This window comes from Macrobrachium nipponense, chromosome 12, assembly GCF_015104395.2.
Source record: "Macrobrachium nipponense isolate FS-2020 chromosome 12, ASM1510439v2, whole genome shotgun sequence".
Classification (NCBI taxonomy): Eukaryota; Metazoa; Arthropoda; class Malacostraca; order Decapoda; family Palaemonidae; genus Macrobrachium; species Macrobrachium nipponense.
The window spans coordinates 68,414,995-68,436,869 of NC_087205.1; the positions used below are offsets into that span (position 1 = coordinate 68,414,995).

The 21,875-nt window shown below is 41.9% G+C and overlaps 1 protein-coding gene and 1 long non-coding RNA gene across 3 annotated transcripts in view; one reads left to right on the forward strand and one right to left on the reverse strand.

Annotated features, from left to right (window-relative positions):
- Window positions 1-12,123, reverse strand: part of LOC135224577 (uncharacterized) — a 39,914-nt gene extending 27,791 nt beyond the window's left edge. The window contains exons 1-2 of the long non-coding RNA XR_010316768.1: window positions 11,968-12,123; window positions 11,650-11,792 (exon numbers count right to left, since the gene is read on the reverse strand). This is a non-coding gene — a long non-coding RNA (uncharacterized LOC135224577). The remainder of the gene's footprint in view (window positions 1-11,649; window positions 11,793-11,967) is intronic.
- LOC135224575 (ubiquitin carboxyl-terminal hydrolase 38-like) overlaps window positions 1-21,875 on the forward strand; it is a 476,208-nt gene that overhangs the window by 101,359 nt on the left and 352,974 nt on the right. The gene's annotated exons all lie outside the window — the stretch shown is intronic.

The following is a 21,875-nucleotide window of genomic DNA, read 5'->3' on the forward strand; positions in this document are numbered from 1 at the left end:
CCTGCAAATCGAAGGACGCCCATACCTCACCAAGGTCCACCCTCGTGGCAGTAGCACCTGCGGAAATAACAGTAGTAGTGATTAGTGGGGGGGAAGTCCCCTATCGCGCGGGGGGGTGAGACCCCACACCGAACGAGCGGAAGAAGACCCCGAATACAATTGTACATCGGGCCACCGAGCGCCGCACCGAGCGCCCTCCCCGTGCTCGACGGATCGGGCGAGGAGAAGAACCCAGATAACCTCCCCCCCGAAGGGGAAGGGCCATCTGTGGGAGCTGAGTGGGGGGGGGGGGGGAATTCTCGTTCCCACCCCCGCACAGCACCCATGTACCCAACAATAATAATAAGAGCCCGAGAGCAATCGTGCCCTCGGCACCGAATGCAAGGGCACAAGGATCAATTCCCTGACTGAGCGGAACTTGAACCAAATAAAACATTGATGCAATCAATAATAAAAAGAATAAAATGAAAAAGAATCTTGCATTACGATTCACTTCACAATGAATAAGGGCTCGGATCGAGCGCATTTGCGCCCTCGGTTACCGAGCGCAAGGGTAAAAGGAGCCATTCCCGATTATGAACGGAAAAACCTTGATCCATAATGAATTGATGCAATCAAAATATATATGAAAATGAAAGAATACTGCGCTTGCGATTTCACTTCATACAAAATAAAAAGGGGAAGGATCAATTCCCGGGAAATAGCGGAAAACATTGATCCAAGTAAATAATGCAATCTCAATAAAATATAAAAATGAAAAAGAACTGCACTTGCGATTTCACTTCATTCAAATAAAAAAGGGGAAAGGACAATTTCAATTTCCGGGTAAGAGCGGAAACTGATCCAAAATGAGTATTGCTACAATCAAAATAAATATATGAAAATGAAAAAGAATACTGTAACTTGCGATTCCACTTCCATACAGAATAAGTTTTCGTGCCGAGCGCATTCGCTCGGCAACGAGCATACAGGTGGTAAAAAAAAATATAAATGAAAAGGGCACTTACTTACGATTTTCATCTACACATTTCCAACCAAAATATAAGCTCGGAGCGAGCGCTCTCCCGCCCTTAGCACCGAGCATACACAATACGAGGATCATTTCTGGGAAAAATGAATTCCCGCACTTACGCCCTTCAGTCCCGGCACTCGGGTGAATCGGAGGGCGTGGAGAAACCAAGATCCTTAATTCACAATTGAATTCAATGGAAATAAATATGGAATTTTTATTCTAAAATTAATATTAATAATACTTACCTGTATAATTTATCTAGCCCTAAATCCCCAAAAACCGCACCAAAATTTACCACATTGGCAACCCTGTTACCTCCTATTCTGTCCGCCAGTCGGCAACACTGTCGTTGACAGATACGAAAACCTTCCCTCAAATCAGTTGTGATAGGCAGATCGTGGGGTAGGATGGGTGGGACTAGATAAAATTATACAGGTAAGTATTATTATATTAATTTTAGAATAAAAATTCCATATTAATAAAAACAACCTTACCTTATAATTTATCTAGCCCGATTAACCACATTGAAAAGGAGGAGGGAATCTGAATACAATTTCCCCTTCGGACAGAATAGGAGAAAACAAACAAAGAAATATATATCATAGGCAGTCAAAACTCAACCCAAGGTCAAAGATACTAACAACTCAAAGTCTCCTACCATAATGCCACCAACTGCGGTAGCACAGGACAAGGAGTAAGTGCATAGTCAGTCCGTCTGTACTAAAGTCAGGTGACCGACCAGGTGACCAGTCAGACGAATTGCGGACAGCAAGGCTGCACCCTGAAGGACTATCAAGCACTATTCTTTCCCTAAAGGATGAGTGTCTGGACTGTCTGGGCGATTCAAAGCTAAGCAAACCTTGGGGGTGTATCAACGCAACCCGAAGTCGCCAGCAACGAATCGGCTCATGAGCAACTCCTAACTCGAGCTTTCTGGTGCCAAGAGAAAGGAGCGCGGAGCAAAAAAGGCGATTCAAGTCCCGAAGGACGAATGCCTGACAGTCCAACCTGGTCTCATGTTACACGATCATCGGGGGTATATCAACGCAACCGACTTCGTCAACAAGAAACTCAGGGCTACTAAGTGTCGCCTGATCTCCCACGAGTGTCTGACTCTGAGAAGACAGGTGAGACAAAAAGTAGATGGTGAGCGAGGTCACCAGATGACAGCAGGACGATCCATCGACTAATTCCTGTCCAGGACGTAGGGAAGAAGCAGGAGTCGTCAGGACAAGCGAACCAGTGGCTAGTCCTAGGTCAGCATCGACTCTGGGAGAAGCGTAGTCGCCAGTGCCGACAACCCAGTGGCTGGAACCATTTCACACTGAAACTGGAAGCAGCATGAGTTGCCAAGCAGTCAGTCCTTGTCATCAAAAACACCTAAATACCAAACTGCCTAATTCCCATTATAACTACGTCAAAAACTGCCATGGGTTATAATACAAAAACAAAAACTATATACAACAAAACAAAAATTAATGAATAATATATAGGTAGCAACCAAACGTAAAACAGGAAGACTACCTAATTCTCCTGTCTGACGACCTGTCCTGCCATCACCAACGGGCCCAAAGAACGAAGGTCGCCTAGAACTAGAGAAATATCCCTCAAGTAAAAAGAGGCAAAAAACAGAATTATAACGCCAAGTCGCCGCCTCAAGCACCTTGGCGACTGACGTTCTTCATAAAAGCTACTGATGTAGCAACTGCTCTAATACTGTGTGCTCTCGGCGTCTGGTCTCCCCAGCAGCCGAACCACCAGTTTTAACGATCAGATCTCTGAGAAAAAAGATACACCATTCTTTGAAATAGGTCTCTTGACATTTCGGGGTGAAACAAACAGATGACGGGGACGACTGAATGTCCTTCGTGCGGTGTAAATAACATGAGCGCCCTAACAGGGCAAAGAACTAATCCTCATTTAAATTACCAACAAAGTTGACCAGCGACTTCAGTACGAAAGACCTGGAATGGATTATCAGACGATTCAGTCTTTGCGACAAATTCAGGAAGGTATGACAAAATCATGTCTTGTCCAGATCTGGCAACCAGAAAAGAGAGTGCTTGCAGTTCACCCACCCTCTTGGCTGTAGCCAGTGAGACAAGGAAGAGTGTCTTAGAAGAGAGGTCCCTAAATTTGGCAGAATTCAGAGGCTCAAAACGGAGGGAACCTTAAGGCTTGAAGGACTTTGTTAACGTCCCATGTCGGAGGCGAACACTGCGGCCTGGGTCGAGATAGGGAAAAAGATCGAAGTAAATTCTCTAATGACATAAGATGAAGAGATCTCAGGAGCCTTGCCTTAAAAACATAGGAAAGCATAGACCTATAACCCTTAATGCACGAAGGTGACAGGGCCCTGTCATGATGTAAATGAACTCAAAAACTCCGCTACTTTCGGTAAGGAAGGTCTAGAAATTGAATGTCCTTGAGATTACACCAACGTCTGTAAACGACCATTTAGCTGATAATTACTACTCTGATTGCCGCCTGGCAAGAGCCAACTGTCGCCGCCACTCTGGAGGAGAACCCTTCATGCTTGGAGAACCTCCTGATTTCCTGACGTCTACCAGGCATGAAGATGAAGCATGTGGAGCCTCTGATGGAACCGATGAAAATGGGGTTGTTTGAGAAGATCTGGTCTCTCTGCAGGCGAATGGGGGGTTCCACCCAGTGCTTCCAGAAGGTCGGGAAACCAGTCCTTCTGTGGCCAGAAGGGGGCGATCAAGGTGAGATCCAGACGCTTGGTTGCCCTCACTTTGTTGAGGACTGACCTCAACCAGAGAGAACGGAGGAAAAGCATAGGCTTGAAGTCCCTCCCAGTCCTGCAAAAGAGAGTCTGTCCCGGCCACTCTGAGGAGTCTGGTAAGGGGCGAAGAATATCTGGCACCGAAAATCAGTGGGGTGGCAAACAGATCGACTGTGACAGGCCATTTCTTCCTGAGGCTGTCGAAGACTTCCTGGCAAAGTGTCCACTCCGACCCTTGAACTTCGTTCGGTCTCGACAAGGCGTCTGCTAAGACGTTGTGATGGCCCAGGATAAAACTGAGGGACCAACGTAATCCCCCTGTCTTCTGCCCAACACAGGATTGATCGGGCTTCTTGAGTGAGAAGATCCTGACTGTGTGCCGCCTTGGTTTCTCAAGTACGAGACTGCTGTGGTGTTGTCGACAAAGATCGCGACAACCGACTCCAACAGTTGTTCCTGAAATGAAAGAAGGCCTAGGTACACTGCCCTCAGTTCCCTCCAATTTATTGACATGCTCCTCTCCTCCTCTAACCCAAAGGCCCGAAGCGGCTTCGGGAGCCCAGGGTTGTGGGGCCGCGCCCCACCTTGATCCGAGGCGTCCTGACCAAAACATTAGGTCCGGAGGAACCGAAAGAAGAGATGTCCCTGACTTGAGGCGGTGAACTTGCATCCACCAACGGAGATCCTTCCGACATTGTGGAGAAGAGGCGACTATCGTGTCCTCGGACACCAAAATCCCATGACTGGCGAAGTGTCGACTGAAGGGACCTTCATTCTGAGACGACCAGTTGGATGAGGGATGACAAAATGGCCCAGGAGAGACCTCCAAAGAGAAACTGGCTGCGTTACGGAGGACAAAAATTCTTCGATCAGACTCAGAAGCTTGTCTATCCGTTTCTGAGCGGGAGAAGCCCCTCAAAATCTGGGAATTCAAAACAATCCCAGATAAGTCATGATGGCAAGGGATTAGATTGGACTTGTCGAAGTTGACACGAATGCCCAACTCGACACAAAGAGACAGAACTATCTCCCTCGACCGGAGACATTTCTCTAGAGATTCGGCCTGGACTAGCCAATCGTCCAGATACCGAAGCATCCTTACATTTAACCGATGCAGAATAGCTGAAACAGGAGCCATCACCCGAGAAAGACCTGTGGAGCAGTGGTGAGGCCGAAACAAAGGGTCTTGAACTGGCAAAAAACTCCCGAGTCCGTGAAAAAAACCGAAGGTAAGGTCTGCTTTCTTGGATGGATGGGGATTTGCAGATAAGCATCCTGCAGATCGATGGAAATCATCCAGTCCCCCCATCCTGACGGATGAAAGAACAGTCTGGACCGTCTCCATCCTGAACTTGGACTTTAGAATGAAACTTGTTCAAAACCGAAAGATCTATGATGGGCGCCAGGCACCCGAGGCCTTTAGAACTACAAACATCCGAGAGTAAAACCCGGGAGAAGGAGGAGCTCGCTCTATGGCATCCTTCTCCAAGAGGGCCGAAAGCTCCTTCTCCAAGGCTTGACCCCTGATTGAGTGAGGGAATAACTGCTGAATCGAGAGGACGATTGGAAAGTGGAGGTCTGGAAACAAAAGGGATCTCGTAACCTTCCTTCAGGACCTCCACCACCCAAGCATCCACCGCTCTCCCCTGCCAAGCTGACCAATGGCGGGGAGAGACAAGCTCCTACTGCGGTCTCCAGGCGAGGTGATGACTCCTACTTCCGAAAATTCTTACGCAGAGACAAGGAAGAAGAAGAAGAAGAAGAAGAAGGTCCTCCTGGAGGTTGAGCTCTTTCTCTGCCCTTGGAGCCACGCCAAGAACCTCTCCCGCGTTTCAAAGGGTGAGCACCAGAGGATGAAGAAGAGCACCAGCAACCTGAGATGTACTCTGGAAAAAAAAAGAGCCAGAAGGAGGGGGTTGTTGGGCTGGAGCAGAAGGTACAGATCTGGTCCTAAACTTACGCTTACTCCTTGAAGGAATGGGAGGAAGACCAGAGGAAAAAGCTCTTGATAAGGCCAGTGAGCTTGGGAAGAGGCAAATCACTTGATGTTCCTTCAAAACACCTCAGAAAGCACAGAAATATCGAAAAGGAAATTCGCCCCAAAAGGAGAAAGAGGACAAACAGACGGGTTCTCTGAATCTCCGATACAGAGGAGGGTAACTGCGACAAATACAGGTTACGCCTTAGAGAAAACAAGAAAGGCCTGCATTGAAGCAGCCAAGCTCGTTCTGATGTCAGAAGCGATTGAAATGGATGAGCAGAATTTCTCAAAAAGAGGAGCATCAGGAGGAACAAACCCGGAGTCCTTTGTTATATACATTAAAAGCCCTCCGAGGACCCACATATTGAAGGATTGAGCTTCTTGTAAGGAGCTCATAACAGCCTCCATAGCAATAAAATCTTCAATTGAGACAGAGACCGAAGCCTTAGAAGGCAAGGGTTGACTTGAAAGTCGGACAAAATCAGGATTTGGATTGGGGGGTCGAGAGAATGAAGAATCATCCGCCACCTGGTAAACTCCTCTCCGGTGTCGTAGAAGAGAAGAGAGCTTCCTCTTCCCTTCCCCGATCACCTTCGAAAGTTTAGCGGCAACGTCCGTCCTCACTCTCGCGAACCTCTGGGCAAAGGGGAAAAACGTAAAAATTCCCGTGAGGCCGGGAAGGGACCGTCAAGAAAAATCCCTTCTGTGATACAACGAGGCGGAGGCTGCTTCTGCTCTTTAGGCCTCGCCTGAGGAAGAAAACTCAAAATAAATCAAAAAGTTTCTTGAATTCTACATCATGACATCCATTCGAGGAAACATCAATATCACACGAATCCGCGTCATCATCATCATCATCGTCAGATCCTAACTTAGAAACTTCTCTGAAGTAAAATCCTGACGACTAGCTATCTTAGGTCTGACACTAATACCTCCCCCCTTCTCATAAATAAGCGCCCTTTGGCACGTACGGGACTAACACACGTTGGGTAAAGATTCGTTAGGCACCTGCCCGGACCGGATCCCCCTAGGCCTTCGCCACGACGGGGTTCACAAGCCGGGGTATCTGTCGCACCGTTACCCATGGTGCTGTCGACAGGTACCTGACGAGGAGCTGAAAATGAATCTAAAAGTGTGTTAGACATTCTAGTAAAGGCTTCTTGAAAATTATCTGACAGATTGTTAAAAACTTAGCAGAAATATCTCTATCTAGGACTAAGCTGTAATTTCTTAAAATTCTGTTTCCAGGTAGTTTCCATTGCCAAAATCTTCGAATCTACATCAGAACTAACTTCACTAATTACCGGTTGTACAGGGGGCAAAGCATCAATTAATTCGGAATCGGAGTCGTACGATACCGAAACCGAAGAGCCAGAATCATGAGCGCCCAAGTCAAAGAATTCGTTAGATACAGTTTTAGCAATCGATTTCTTTTTCTCCTTAACCGATCTTTTACGCTTGCAAGATTGTTGGCGTTTCATATAAAGCAGTCATACCTCGTCCAGACCAGGGCTTACATACGTCACAACGAGAAGTCAGTCACAAACTGTTCCACGACAAGAACTACAAATGTCATGGGGTTCATACTCCCTGCTACTCATCCTTGTCCACAAACCGGGCAGTTCCTGATGTTGCTGGCAGAAGGAAGCATCGTAATTTCTTGGTAATCCATTGTAGAATTGGACAGGTCAGTAGTTCCGGGTCGCGCAAAAGTTCGTAATTTAAGATAAGAACCACAACAGAAATCAAAGTTAATTCACTATTTCGTGATGTAATGCTGTGAGTGGTAATTCATATAAAGTTTCATTTAACAAATAATGAAAGCTTTAAAGGCACAAAAATGTTTAAGGAAATTTATAAAGAGCGGCCGTGATGTAAACAACAACGGGCGCTCGTTAACAACTGATTTGAGGGAAGGTTTTCGTATCTGTCAACGACAGTGTTGCCAACTGGCGGACAGAATAGGATTGGAGGTAACAGGGTTGCCAATGTGGTAAATTTTGGTGCGGTTTTGGGGATTTAGGGCTAGTAAATATATTAAGGTAATGTTTATTAATATGAAATGATGTACTTACAATTCAGTTTCACTAGATAAATAGAAAAAGAAAAACACAACCATGCGAAAGCAACGACGATGAAGCGGGCAGAGAGCGATGATACACGTCTACACGCCAGCAGGCCGAAAGCAAAAAGTGGTTTGTTTACCTCCCAGTCGCGCCTCGGCCTGTCGGACAAGCAGTTAACTACCGAACCCCTTGTTCGAAAGCTTACGACCTATCCAGCTGCCGCTAGTACCTTCCTATTGTAAAAGGACCGAAGGTTTGTATGCCGTGTCGGAACAATTAAAAACTTTTGTTTACAAAAATCATATGATTCATCGGGTCAGATTCCGGTTTTTTGCTCGAAATTCGATTATGTCTAGTTCTAATATGGTCGAGGACTGGGGTTCCGTTATTTTCCGAAAGAGTCCACCCACCTCCTACATTGTAATTTATATTTTTTGGGGCTAAAACACGTGAAAGCAAGATATTTATTCTAAACACATTACCTCCACAAATGCATAATGACAGAGGAAAAAATAATCAAATTACGGTGCGTATGCATTTTTTAAAAGTTCTTTGTTGATGATTCCACTGTCACAAAGAGTCGTTCTCATTTGTTCGTATGTTCGTTTCCTTTCTACTTGACTCCTCCCCAATGCTTACTGTGACAATTTCCTCCCACATGCGCAGTAGCTCCACCTACTCATCGCGGTCCTCTTATTACTGCCATGTACGTCCATGTACTGTAATATTATTGGCTAATGGATTTTGCCCAGTCACAATTCTTATATATTTTTGTGCTAAGTTTTGATTGGCTTTTCATGAAAGACGACTGGTTCTTCCCCACAAAAAAGAAAATTTTCAGTTCAACGATGGCCTCCATGCGGGAGAATCGTTGGTACACTGATGTGGTACTATCACGATTTATACGTAACAATGAAGAAAGTTTATCCTTTTTACGAGTGTGATAAACCGTGCTTTTTAAGGTCGGATCAACATCAATAAGGTAAGATCATTTGTCATTGTAGATAATTTTAGGCATAATTTTTTAGGGGAGGGGGGTCGCAGGGGCTGAACCCCCCCCCCTCCCCCTGCTAAGTATGGATAACCTTCCCCTAAGTTAGGTTAGGTGGGTTTGTAAGGTTAGACTACTCTTATTTTACACATTTTCTGCATTACCCACTTTTGTGAATAGTGGTTTAGAAAATAGGACGATTTAGAAAACGGAGCTCGAGATAGCTACCACATCCCGAGTCAATGCGTAAGTGTTCTTTCACCCTCCTATTTTTGCATGGAATACCATTTTTTCTGTTAGTTTTTTTGCTGCCTTTTTGTATTTTGGTGTTATTATCTTCCGGTTATATTGTTAGTTTCCATTTTCCCCCACCAAAAACCCCCAGTTCCCACCTGGGTACCCAAATTACCGTTGTGATATTCAAGGTGGTGGTCAATGGAAAACAAGGGTTTTGCACAGGGTAATAACATCAGAACACAACAAAACAACAAGAAAACTAGCAGAAAAACCGTTTTTCATGCAAAAAAATCACTGAGTGTACTCCAACAAAAATTTACCTGGGGTTCTACTGTATAGGACAGTTGCGCAGGCTGGTTCCCACTAGTTACTGACTGCCCTTTGGGGGTGGGGGGGGGAGTCCAGGGTGGCCTGGTTAGGGCACAATGGCCTAAGTGAGGTTAGGTAAGTGAGATCTGGTTAGGTCAGGACCTGGCTGTATAGGAACAAACTGGATATTGGTACGGCAGCCGTATCCTGATTTTGATAGATATTGGTACGGCTGTGAATTGCGCATGCACGAATCCTTGTCTACCGCCTCAGGCATATCAGTGACAGAAAGAAAATAGCGACCGAGTAACGTGAACCGTGTAACATAATACATCAGTTTTCACCGAAAAAGAGATGTTATCAGGTTTCTACGATCTGAAAAGGGCAACAGACATCTACAAGGAGTCAAATTTCCAGAAATTGTATATCCGTAGGTCACAAATGATCGAATCGGCCCTGAAAAGAGCTCCAAAGAGGAGATTCAAAGATATGAGGCCTAGCTAGTAAAGTAGTGCAGCAGTCAGTAGTGCGTCCATTATGGGAAACATGCTGTTAACAGACCTGATTTGGATGATTACTTACAATTGATTAGGCCATTAACTAGAGGGTCGACTTTGGTAGTTTTCCTTACCACCATGAATACAGCAGAGCACGATTTCAATCTTCTTTGAATCTCCTCTTCGGAGCTCTTTTCAGGGCCGATTCGATCGTTCGTGACCTACCAATATACAATTTCTGGAAGTTTGACTCTTCGTACATGTCTATTGTCTTTTTCAGCGCATTGAAACCTGAAAACATTTCTTTTTTGGCAAAAACTGATGTATTATTACACGGTTCAGAGGAGATTCAAAGAAGATTTGAAATGCACAGACTAGTTTAGTTTTATTTTTCATGTACTAACTAGATAGGTAGTCAAAATCTAAGTAGGTGTGTTTAATTATCATTGTGATTTTTTTATATCTTAATTTACTGTCAAAATGTTTTGGTGCTTTGGTGATGACAGTATGGTGCTTCACTTTGACATTTTGAATTGAACATGTTCAGCAAAACAATTCACTTCAACTATAATTACTACTGTCACTGATCTTCTAGTGCCATACCTATAGGTCTTAGCAACACTTTATGGCAACTGCTGCACGATTAGCAAACTGGTAAATGGATGTGGCTAACTGCCGTACGTACGGCGAGTCAACAGTGCAATACGGCACCAATGACAGAATCTGAAGTACCTGTACCACACAATGTTATATTTGTACGGCAGGAAGTCTGAAATTGACGCACGTGCAATTCACAGCCGTATCAATATCTATCGCTTTCAGTATATGGCTGCCGTACCAATATCCTGCGCCTTATAGGAGAGGTTAGGTTTATTTAGCCTTTGTATGAGGGAACTGTCCCTATTGGCTACTATAGGCTAGCCTGATTTTCAAGGAAAATCCTACGCTGTGACGTAGCATCACTTTTGAGCAGGGGTGCAGCCGGCACTCTACCTAAGGTTAAGTTGAAGAGGAATGCATTCCTGTAACTGTCCTAGCTGCTAGGCTAGGTAGGTACCTACCAACTGATGTCACTGACCGTGACCTGCTTTCCCTGCCCCCTAACTTAGTTAGCTGGGCTATGTGCTGTTGTGCTTAAGCTAGGTACAAAATAATTCCTGCTAGACTACCTCTCCAGCCCCCACTCTGCACTACCTGCATCTGCCCCTTCCACCTCAACCTACACAAAAAACACCCAGTTGTTCACGGGGTCACAAATAAATAAATAGGGTACAAAACCGCACGGTACAGGGGTGGACCATGTACGTCAATGTGTACAACCCCAAGAAAAGTACATTATAATGCATCCTGACACCGGAGTAGAGGTTTTTAGCTCCGTTTCTCACCAACAAGAAGTCGCGACTGATGCCCATCTCCGATGTCAGGACGCGTTATAATGTACTTTTTTTGGGGTTGTTCACGCTGATCGTACATGGTCCACCCCTGGTCCATGCGGTTTTGTACCCTAAAAAGGCTAGCCTAGGATTCAGCCTAAGTGGGAGATGAAAACAAAATGAGGGTGAAAACACGAGAAGCTGATGAAGTTACCTATTGTTAGAAAAAGGCAAAGCAAATAGGGATAAGGTACCTAGGTAGCCTAGTCACAAAAATGGTATAGCCTAGCCTAGCTAGTAGGTCGTAGACTAGGCCTATGGTTTCCGTAAGTTATTTGCCTTGGCATACTAGGTACACAAGCATGCTATGGTAAAAACCTTAGATGAGCAGGCAGCCTCTGCTCGGGGTTAGGTATAATTGATGAGAGGGGACTCACCTGGGCCTTCCACTGGACGACTGATCAAGACGTAGCCCTGGTCTAGGGTAGCCTCCACTTTCTCTTCAGTCTACTGTAGGACCCAAAGCAGGACCGCTTCACAAAAATCAAACAGTAATTTCATCCTCAGCCTCCGATCAGTCCTGTATGCAATGACAATTACCGTAAGTATAACAATGACTTCTTAGGTATTTCTATATGTTAATCTGACTACTCTTATTTTGTAAACAATAACACAAAGGATGCAATCCTATCCTATAAAAAGGATAGGATACATCACCATTTGGATGGTACAATTGAGGCCACTACGATGCTTACTTTTTTCATGAACAAGTATTAACGTATCCATAGATATTGTACTCCTTATGAAGTTTCTTCCTTTTTATTATACCCTTGAGCCTTTACTTTCCCCCACTTACATAATAATCTTTACATTTAGTATGTCTTTTGCGCAGTTGGCCAGAGTCGTACTAAAATTAACATTGCGTTCATTTACATTAAAAATCAGTCAGAGCTTTATTTGATGTTACTGTAAAATATAATAACGAAGTTGTTATACTTTCATTTTACGGCTCTGAAAAACAACATTCGCGTAGTGTGTGTAAGTTTAATTGAACATTTGCAGACAATAAATTATATCTCTTGATCAAATAAGCAGCACTCAGATAATATTTTGGAACAAGAAACTGACTGGTCAGGCCTGTCAGGTCGAAATACAAAAGTTCCCCAGGATCACCTGCAATTTTCTTTTCACCCCCCCCCACACAAACTAATAGATATATATATATATATATATATATATATATATATATTATATATATATATATATATAGATATATATATGTATATATACATATATATAGATATATATATTATATATATATATCTATATATTTCTATTATATTATTATATATATATATATATATATATGTGTGTGTGTGTGTGTGTGTGTGTGTGTGTGTGCGTGTATGTATATATATATATATATATTATATATATATATATATAGTATATATATATATATATATATATATATATATATATATATGAATAATGATCACCGTGATTCATATAAATCATTCGAGCTACAAATGTCCTTTAACCCTTTAAACGCCAAATTGGACGTATTATACGTCGATATAAGTTGTCTATTGGGTGCCGATTGGACATATCGTACATCGATATAATTTTTTTTTTTTAATTTGCAGAAAAATACTTATAGGCCTACCAGGCAAAAACTTTTGAATCATGAGCCTTGGGGGATGGCGGGAGTTCACGGATCAAGCTGTTGTTTTGTTTACAAGCGTGACCCAGCTGCGCATGTGCGAAATGCCTCCTTCTTGCATCAGCGACGCGTCATCTGAGAGCGATCTTTTGCCGCAATCGTGTTTTGCTGAACTTGTGCGAGAGTTTGAGTATTTGTGGTGGCACAAGACGTACATAGAGATATCTCAATGATGTATGGAGCATGAAAGGCGCGTTTTACCCGTCGGGAGGGATCGGTGTGTGAGACGTATTTTGACTTGGATGCTGGCGAGGGACGAAGTACCCAAGATGACCTCATGCCTCAATGCCGTTCCGTGCGGCCCTGTGTGGACGAAAGTGTTCTAGGACCACAACGTGTGTCTCGTGTGCCTTTAGTAACCCCTAGGAAGCATCGTGGTGTCCTTAGGGGCATTCGTAGGCATTTGGGAGGCCTCCAACCAAAAGACATTCATGACTACTTATCAGAGCTCGATCAGGAGCATGTCGCAAGTCCTCATTTTGATGGCGGTTGGTCACCTAGTGATGAGGACATCACTCCCGGTGTTAGTGATGATGAATATTGCCCCCAATGTCCGTTCGAGGGTCACATCCTGAAAGTGAGCTCGAATTTAGTGGTTTAGTGCGTATGAGGGGGAATCTGAGGAGGGGAGGAGGAGGAGGAGCATAGCGTCGTCTAGTTTTGTCGCAATGACGATACAGAAAGCGAGGGGGGGGGGGAGGGCCTAGTGAGGAGATGGGATGGGCCAAGGGGGGGTTTCGAGTGCGAAACCGTGCCCGAGACATGCGCGGTTGCATGTGCACATACATAAGTCGGAGCGTCGCGCCAGCCAAGGTGAAGGTCGGTCATCCGAGAGCGACGAGGGGCGGTCAGAGGACCCCACCCCACCTAACATGCACCCATTCACGGCAGCACCTGGGCTCACCGTACCTGTTACTCTCACTGCTCTGGGGTTCATTCACCTGTTCCTTATGCGGGAACTGCTGGAATATCTGGTAGCAGAGATGGCGGACTACACTCGGTACTGCTGTGACGAACTACGGACAACACCTTGTCATATCGCTGGCGGGGCTCGCAACCCTCACCGACATGGTGCATTTTTTGGGGCTCCAACATTTTTTTGGTATGATGCCTGCTACCAACGTCAAACAATATTGGAGGCGGAATTTTTTTTTAAGTACCCCCAATGTGCCCGGTGTTATGCCCCGTGATAGTTTCCTGGTGTTGGACAGGTATTTCAACGCCTTCAACCGAAGGGCCATACCCCGGAATAACCCTGATCGCCTCATCTTAGTCCGCCCAGTGTTGGAGTACATTCGTGAACGGTGCACAATTCTCGTGGTTCCTAGCAGGAACTTTCTTTGGACGAAGGGATGATGCCTTACAAAGGACGTCTAAGCATTAAAGTGTATAACTCCAAGAAGCCAAAGAAATATGGAGTGAAACTTTTTTTTATTACGGAGTCCAACACTGGATATGTCGTGGACTTCTCGGTGTATTCCGGGGTCTTCTCCACGCTGCGTGACACTGTGTTCAGTCTTGTGGATCATTTCCGTACCAGGGATACCACCTGTTTATGGATAATTATTATAACTCGGTATCCTTGGCCCAGGAACTGTATGAAGCAGGTGTGCACGTCAGTGGTGCCCTTAGGTTGGTGCGTGGGGCCCCGAATGTCCTCAAGAGGTTCGCTAGCCATCTGCAACATCTGGCAAGAGTAGAGACAGAGTGGCGGCAGAAGGGAGCTGCCTTCGTCATCTGTTGGATGGGGGTCCGACTCGTCCCCATGATTACAACGAGTCATGAACCCATCCAAGAGGAGATCGTGCAACAGAAGAAGACACGTCGGCAGGGCCGAGTTATGTATGAGGAGTTTCGTGTAGAGCGCCCTACCGTCATTGGGCACTACAATAGGCACATGGGAGGAGTTGATCTCTTTGATCAACTCATCCAGTATTATCCCTTCGCCAGGAGAACCGGGAGGTGGACACAGAAGCTCCTCAAATACATTCTTCAGTTGGCCCTCCAGAATGCCTACATCCTCTACTGTGGGTACTACAGTCCCAATCTCCGGAGGTTGTCCCTCATCCAGTTCCTCGAGGTAGCCGGGAATGCCCTCATCCACTTTAATCCCAATGAGTGGCCTTCCATCACTGCCTTCCTGCCCCGAGCTGCAGATCTGCCCCTAGAGGAAAGGGCAGATATTAGGAGGGCCAACTTTGGTCGTCCTGCTCCTACCGCTGCTGCCGCCGCCGCCGCCCCTGCTACTGACGCCCCTGCTGCCGCCGCCCCTGATGCTGACGCCCCTGGCTGCCACCGCCCCTGCTGCCCGCCCCCGCCCAGATGACTTTTCGTCAGATAGCGGACCCTGCATGTCGGCTGCAGCCAGGGGATCACACACTGGAGCTCCTACAAGGGCGCAGGCGAAATAACAATGGTCCGGGTGTGCCATATGAAGGTGGCAGGAAGGAGAGACACCCGGTTCTTCTGTCGCACCTGCAAAAACTAGCTCTTTGCAGGTTCGGGGAGTGTGACTGCAAATACCACAATGTGGTCTTTTATTGGAGTGTGCCTGACGTGCTGACAGCAGAGGGCACACGGGGCCGTTGAAGGGCGGCGGCCCCTCAGCAGTAAGGGCACGCGTCTCCCTCCTCCACCTGTACCTCGTCATGTCGACAGGAAAAAAATGCAAGACTCTTCAATGGAGGGGGGAGAAAACAAGAAAAGTACGAAGAGTCAGGATTACGAGTGAGTATTCTGCATTTATTTTATATTTACGTTTATATTACTACAAGTTTTTATATATCTGTATCTATTGATGCATTTTATGTTATTTCATTTTATTCAAAAAGAAAAAGAAAAGTTCACCTGCATCATTTTAGTTATGTATTCGTACCAGAATAGAAAAATGTAATATATATATATATATATATATATATATATATATATATATATATATATATATATATATATTGGTATTTTTGGATAAGCAAAACATCTAACACTCTAGTAATATTCAATCATTTATCTTCATTTTGAACAAATTCGCAAGTCTCTAGCGCAATATTTAGATTTATAGTGAATTTTTGAAAAACAAAAAAAAAAACTTTTTCCTTCCCTCCGAGCGCGGATTCTCCGACACAAATCTCTGAAATGTGTACGTCGCATTCTTGTAATAATATTTGCTCCATTTCATATTAGGCGTTTTATAGAGTTGCTTATATGAAAATGTGCGCAATTTCATGTAGAATAACAAATAACTCATGGTTATAGCTTTATTATTTTCGAAATATTTGCATATAAATCACAATAAATAGAAAAAAATCGACATTCAGTCAACTTTGACTCTACCGAAAATGGTCGAAAAACGTAATTGTAAGCTAAAACTCTTATAGTCTAGTAATTTACAATCATTTATCTTAATTTTGAAAACAAGTTCAAAGTCTCTAGCACAATATTTAGATTTATGGTGAATTTTTGAAAAAAAAAACAAAAAAAAACTTTTTCCTTCCCTCCGCGCGCGGATTCTTTGCCGCAAATCTCCGAAATGCATACGTCGCATTCTCGTAATATTTTTCTCTGTTTCATATTAGCAGTTCATAGATTTTATATATGAAAATGTGCGCGATTTCATGTAAAATACAGCAAAATATAATTGATGGGTTGCTATCTTTCCTCATTTTTATTTTTGAAATATTTGCATATAAATTACAATAATAAAAAAAAATCGACGTTCAGCCAACTTTGACTCTACCGAAATGGTCGAAAAACGCAATTGTAAACTCAAACATTTTACAGTCTAGTAATCTTCAATCATTATACTTCATTTTGAAACAAATTCGAAGTCTTTAGCACAATATTTAGATTTATGGTGAATTTTTTTGAAAAAACCTTTTCCTTTCCTCCGCACACGGATCTCCAACGCAAATCTCGGAAATGCGTACGTCGCAATTTCTAAGTAATATTTGCTCCGTTTCATGGAGTTTTGTATATGGAAATATGCGCAATTCCATTTAGAATACAACAATACATAATTGAAGGCCGTAGCTTTTCTCATTTTGAAAATATTTGCATATAAACACGATAAATAGAAAATATTGACATTCGGTCAATCTTAACTCCACCGAAATAATCTAAAAATGCAATTGTAAGCTAAAACTCTTACAGTATAGTAATTAAATTCAATCATTATCTTCATTTTGAAGCAAATTGGAAGTCTCTAGAACATATTTCGATTTATGGTGAATTTAAAAAAAAAACATTTTTTTACGTCCGCACGTTACGAATTCATGTAACATTTTGTGATAATATTTTCTCTGTGTTGCTTTGATTGTTTTACAATGTGTTATATACCAAAATGATCGAAATTTAGTGTACAAATACAATGAAAAAAAATAACTCGTTAGCTTTAACCGTTTTGCTCACAGCGCGATTTGTATATACAATTATATATGAAATTTTTTCGTGCTTTCATATATCCAATATTTATATATGATAAAGATATTTTTTTCATTTCTGATGGTTGCATACTAAACTTCAGGCAATGAAAAAAAAGGAGCCAACACTGAACTCTTAATCTTGAAAACTAAGTGTGCTGTAATTTTTTTTTTTTTTTTAAAAAAATTTCCACTCGGCGCTCACTCCCAGACCCCGCCGGCATACGGGAGATGATTTTTATTATACCGCTTCGGCGTTTAAGGGTTAATATCTAATTCGCTCTACCTCGGAATTGATATATTTGCATATATGTACCGAAGGGGAATTTTTTTTTAGTTGATAATAATTTCGTCCTCTCATGGGATTGAACCACCGTCCAACGGACAGGAACGAAATCAGGACCGACAGTGATGTTAGCGATTTGGACAAGTGAGCTGAATCGCTAACGTCACTGTCGGTCCATGATTTCGTTCCTGTCCGTTGGACGGTGGTTCGATCCCATAAGAAGGGGACGAAATTATTATCAACTAAAAATTTATCATTTCCGAGGTAGAGCGAATTAGATATCAAAGGACATTTGTAGCTCGAATGGAATATATATGTATATATATATATATATATATGTATGTATATATATATATATATATATATATATATATATATAAATGTTTAATGTAAATAAATCAGCTGATATATGCGACCACAGAATTGTTCTCACTGCACAATTCGGTGTTAACTAATCTTGTGTCTTTGGTCACAGGTTACAGATTAGTAAATCATAGCCTTCTCCATCCCCATTACTCTCCAAATTATCATATTTTCTACATATTACTTATTAAATTTTTTTCAACGGCTTTACGTGACTTCCCGAACCACGTCGCGAGTGTACTTCTATCACTAGAAGTACACATCTCTCACATCTTAATGAAATGCCCGAGAATCGAACTCGCGGCCACCGAGGTGGGCGGCCAAGACCATACCGATCACGCCAATGAGGCGCTTACTAATTAGATCTGTTCTGTTACGACTATCCAGTCCAACTGATATCTAGCTAACAGGTCTAAACCAAATTTCCCCTTACTAACATTGGGACTACTTTTTCTAAATCACTGGAAAGCTATAGCATCTCATCTATAATATCTAATGCTTCTGCATAGTATTTATCTTAACCAGTTCATCGTTATATATTAAGTGAGAACGTTCCTCCATAACAGGGAATATACATACTATATACTAAACGTCTGATCTAGTTCATTTTCTATCTCCGCTAATTCTTCAATTTGTACTCTAATGCTTATCATTACCTTTCCCTTAATTTTCTCCCTTAGTCTTCCTGGTCTAAACTGTGCCTTCCAGAATCGGCTGTTTTCCTTCGTAAACATTAATTCGTTCACTGGATGATTTTGAATGTTCTGGAGGCTTACGCTACTTACACCATAATTAACACATTCTGCCACACTTTAGTTACTAGGTACATAAGGTTCTTCATATTTCTCTCTAAACTTAATTCACATTCAATCTTCCTCTATCTACAAAACATTTTCAACTCTTTTATTACCAATTCCAAAATTAACAAACAGCACATTCACCCTTGCTCCAAACATCTCTGTCACACCCTCAGCCAAGTGGATCAAAAGTTAATACATCTGTCAAAATTTCACTTGGAAGATATTCCTTAGCTCCTGTGGTGCTTACATTATTCAACCACAAGGCTTTTGCAGCATACGAGTCCCATTCATTCTTTCTGTTCATCATATGCAACAATTGTTTGTTTGTTTGTTTGTTTGTATGGTGTTTTTACCTTGCATGGAACCAGTGCTTATTCAGCAACGGGACCAACGGCTTTACGTGACTTCGAAACACGTCGAGAGTGAACTTCCATCACCAGAAATGCACATCTCTCACACCTCAATGGAATGCCCGATCATCGAACTCGCGGCCACCGAAGTGGTACGCCAACACCATACCGACCACGCCACTGAGGCGCTATACGCACAATTAATTGGCCCCTTTCACACTATATGTTTGTCTGCCGAGTAAGACGTTCGTCGAAAGATCTGCATGAACTTAATTGTTCATTTTTCCTTGGCCTGGCTTATACCTTACTTATGGATTTATCACGTTCCAAACTTTCGTGATTCAGTTATACACTATTTATGTTGTTGCTGCAGAAGAGTTGATACGATCGCCTCACCGCAGAAATGCGGTGGATTTTTTTAAATGTTGCCGCACACAGCTGCGTTATGCAGAATCAACATCATTTAGTCGCCACCTGTTCAGTACTGTCTATGGCGGGAGATTTGTTTATAATGAGAATGCATTGTGGTTTTATTGCAACATATTTAAGGATGAAAAAAATGGAGACTGCCGAATATCCATTGAGTACACTCTTTGAATGCACAGCGAGAGACATTAGTCGCATTTGCCACGTTATTTGAGGATCTAAAACGGAATGGCAACAACTTTTCAATTACTCCCGTATGTCTCAAGCATCATTCGAGGAACTACTGTGTCGGATATTAATAAGCTTCTTGGGCAAAATACGAAATGCAGATTCCGACTTTTGTAGTCTTCGAGGACTTAACCTACACCTGCATGGTTTCGTCTCCACCAAATAAGATAAGGAGATGAATGTCTCTTACTGTAATGCAACAGTATGATATGAAGATAAAAGGCCCATGAAACGCTTTTTGAATGTCGCAACGTTTAAATAGTGTTTTATAAGATCTGTATCGATTTCACGTTCCATTATAAAAGACGCACCGAGGGTCTCTTTCCCAGGATCCCGGCAATAGTTTAGCCCAGTTTTGTTTCCCGCGATTTGTTTTAAATCCTGGGATTTTCATTTCCATATTATTTTTATATAATTTACATTCAATGTTTTAAAAAGCCCGGACCAGGTGCCTAGTTTCTTACAACATGAAAACATATTAATAAGTATAAAGAAATAAATAAAATACCGATTTGTTTTAGCGTAGATGATACCGATAAAGCTAGTGAATGAGATCGAGAGAGTTTTATTTGTACACTGACCAATTATTATGATAGGATTTTTGAGCCATTATAAGCTTAGCCACAGGTAGCATGATGCATTCCTATAGTAGATTCACATCAACCGTGCATCCGATGTCTAAGCCAGTCCCTAATTCTGATTGGATGTTTATAAGCCACCCAGCAAACACAGATGTATTGGACCAATTCTGGATTATTGAGGAAATCCAACTATCCATTAATGGATAATGGAATAACTGAATTGGACCCATTACCAAAATAATACTGCATTTCCAATGTTGGATAACATTGGATACCCCATTTTGGTTTGATTATCTCTTTTCCAGTGTTGGATACCCAACTGTGGTTCGATTCATAAACAATACAGTTGGATCTTTTGAAGCGACTTTAAAAAATATATTTGCATATCAGCAGTCAAAAAAAAAAAAAAAAAAAAAAAAAAAAAAAAAAAAATCCTCAAGACAATTATTGATAACCATTTAAATATATTTATATATATATATATATATATATATATATTTCAAATATATATATATTATATATATATATATATCATATATATATATATATATATATATATATATATATAATACATATATAAAATATAAATATAGTATATATATATAGCTATATATAGTATATATATATATATATCATGTATATATATATATATATATATATATATATATAATATATATACACAGACACACATATATATATATATATACATATATATATATAGATATATATATATATATATATATATCAAATTTGGAAAACAAGCAAATACACCAACAATATATCAAAATAAAAAACCAATACTGTCAAATAGAAATTTTGGATGTCAAAATCTGGTTTGAAAAGTGCCACATACAAATACAATATATGTGGATTTGTGTGTTACTTCTCAAACATAATTGGTATCCAAAATTTTGATTTGGCATTTTGTTTTTCACTTAGCATATTTTTAGCACATTTTCTTATGTTTGCCAAATTTGAAATTATGTTAAACCTACTCATTTGAAACATTCCAAGACACTATGAAGAGGAATATACTTTTTGCTTTTATTTGTAGACCTTTTTTTGTGAAAATAGGAAAGAATTAAAAAAGAACTATGGCATTACAGAGAGAAAAAACTTTACAAAACACAAGATGAATGAAATAGTTATATAGATCTACAGATACCTTACATAAACAAAGGAGGAATAACAACAAGCAAGGGAGGAGCCGTTTCAAAGACAAACACCGCCTACTACTACTACTACACTCACGTGGACTGGCTGAGGTCAAATTTAAAACCATGAAATTTTCCCGTTCTCTGAAGAGCACTACTGCTGACCATTTCTGCAGGCGCAAAATCATCACCAAGAATAACAAACGTGCTTTGTTAAGACAATTGTGAGTAGCAAGTAGTTTGCATATTCACAGGTTCATGTGTTTTAGCTACTAGGTATGTGGGTTAGGCTATCAAGAGAACAAGTACCTGTGAATAAGCTAAATTCTGTAAGAGT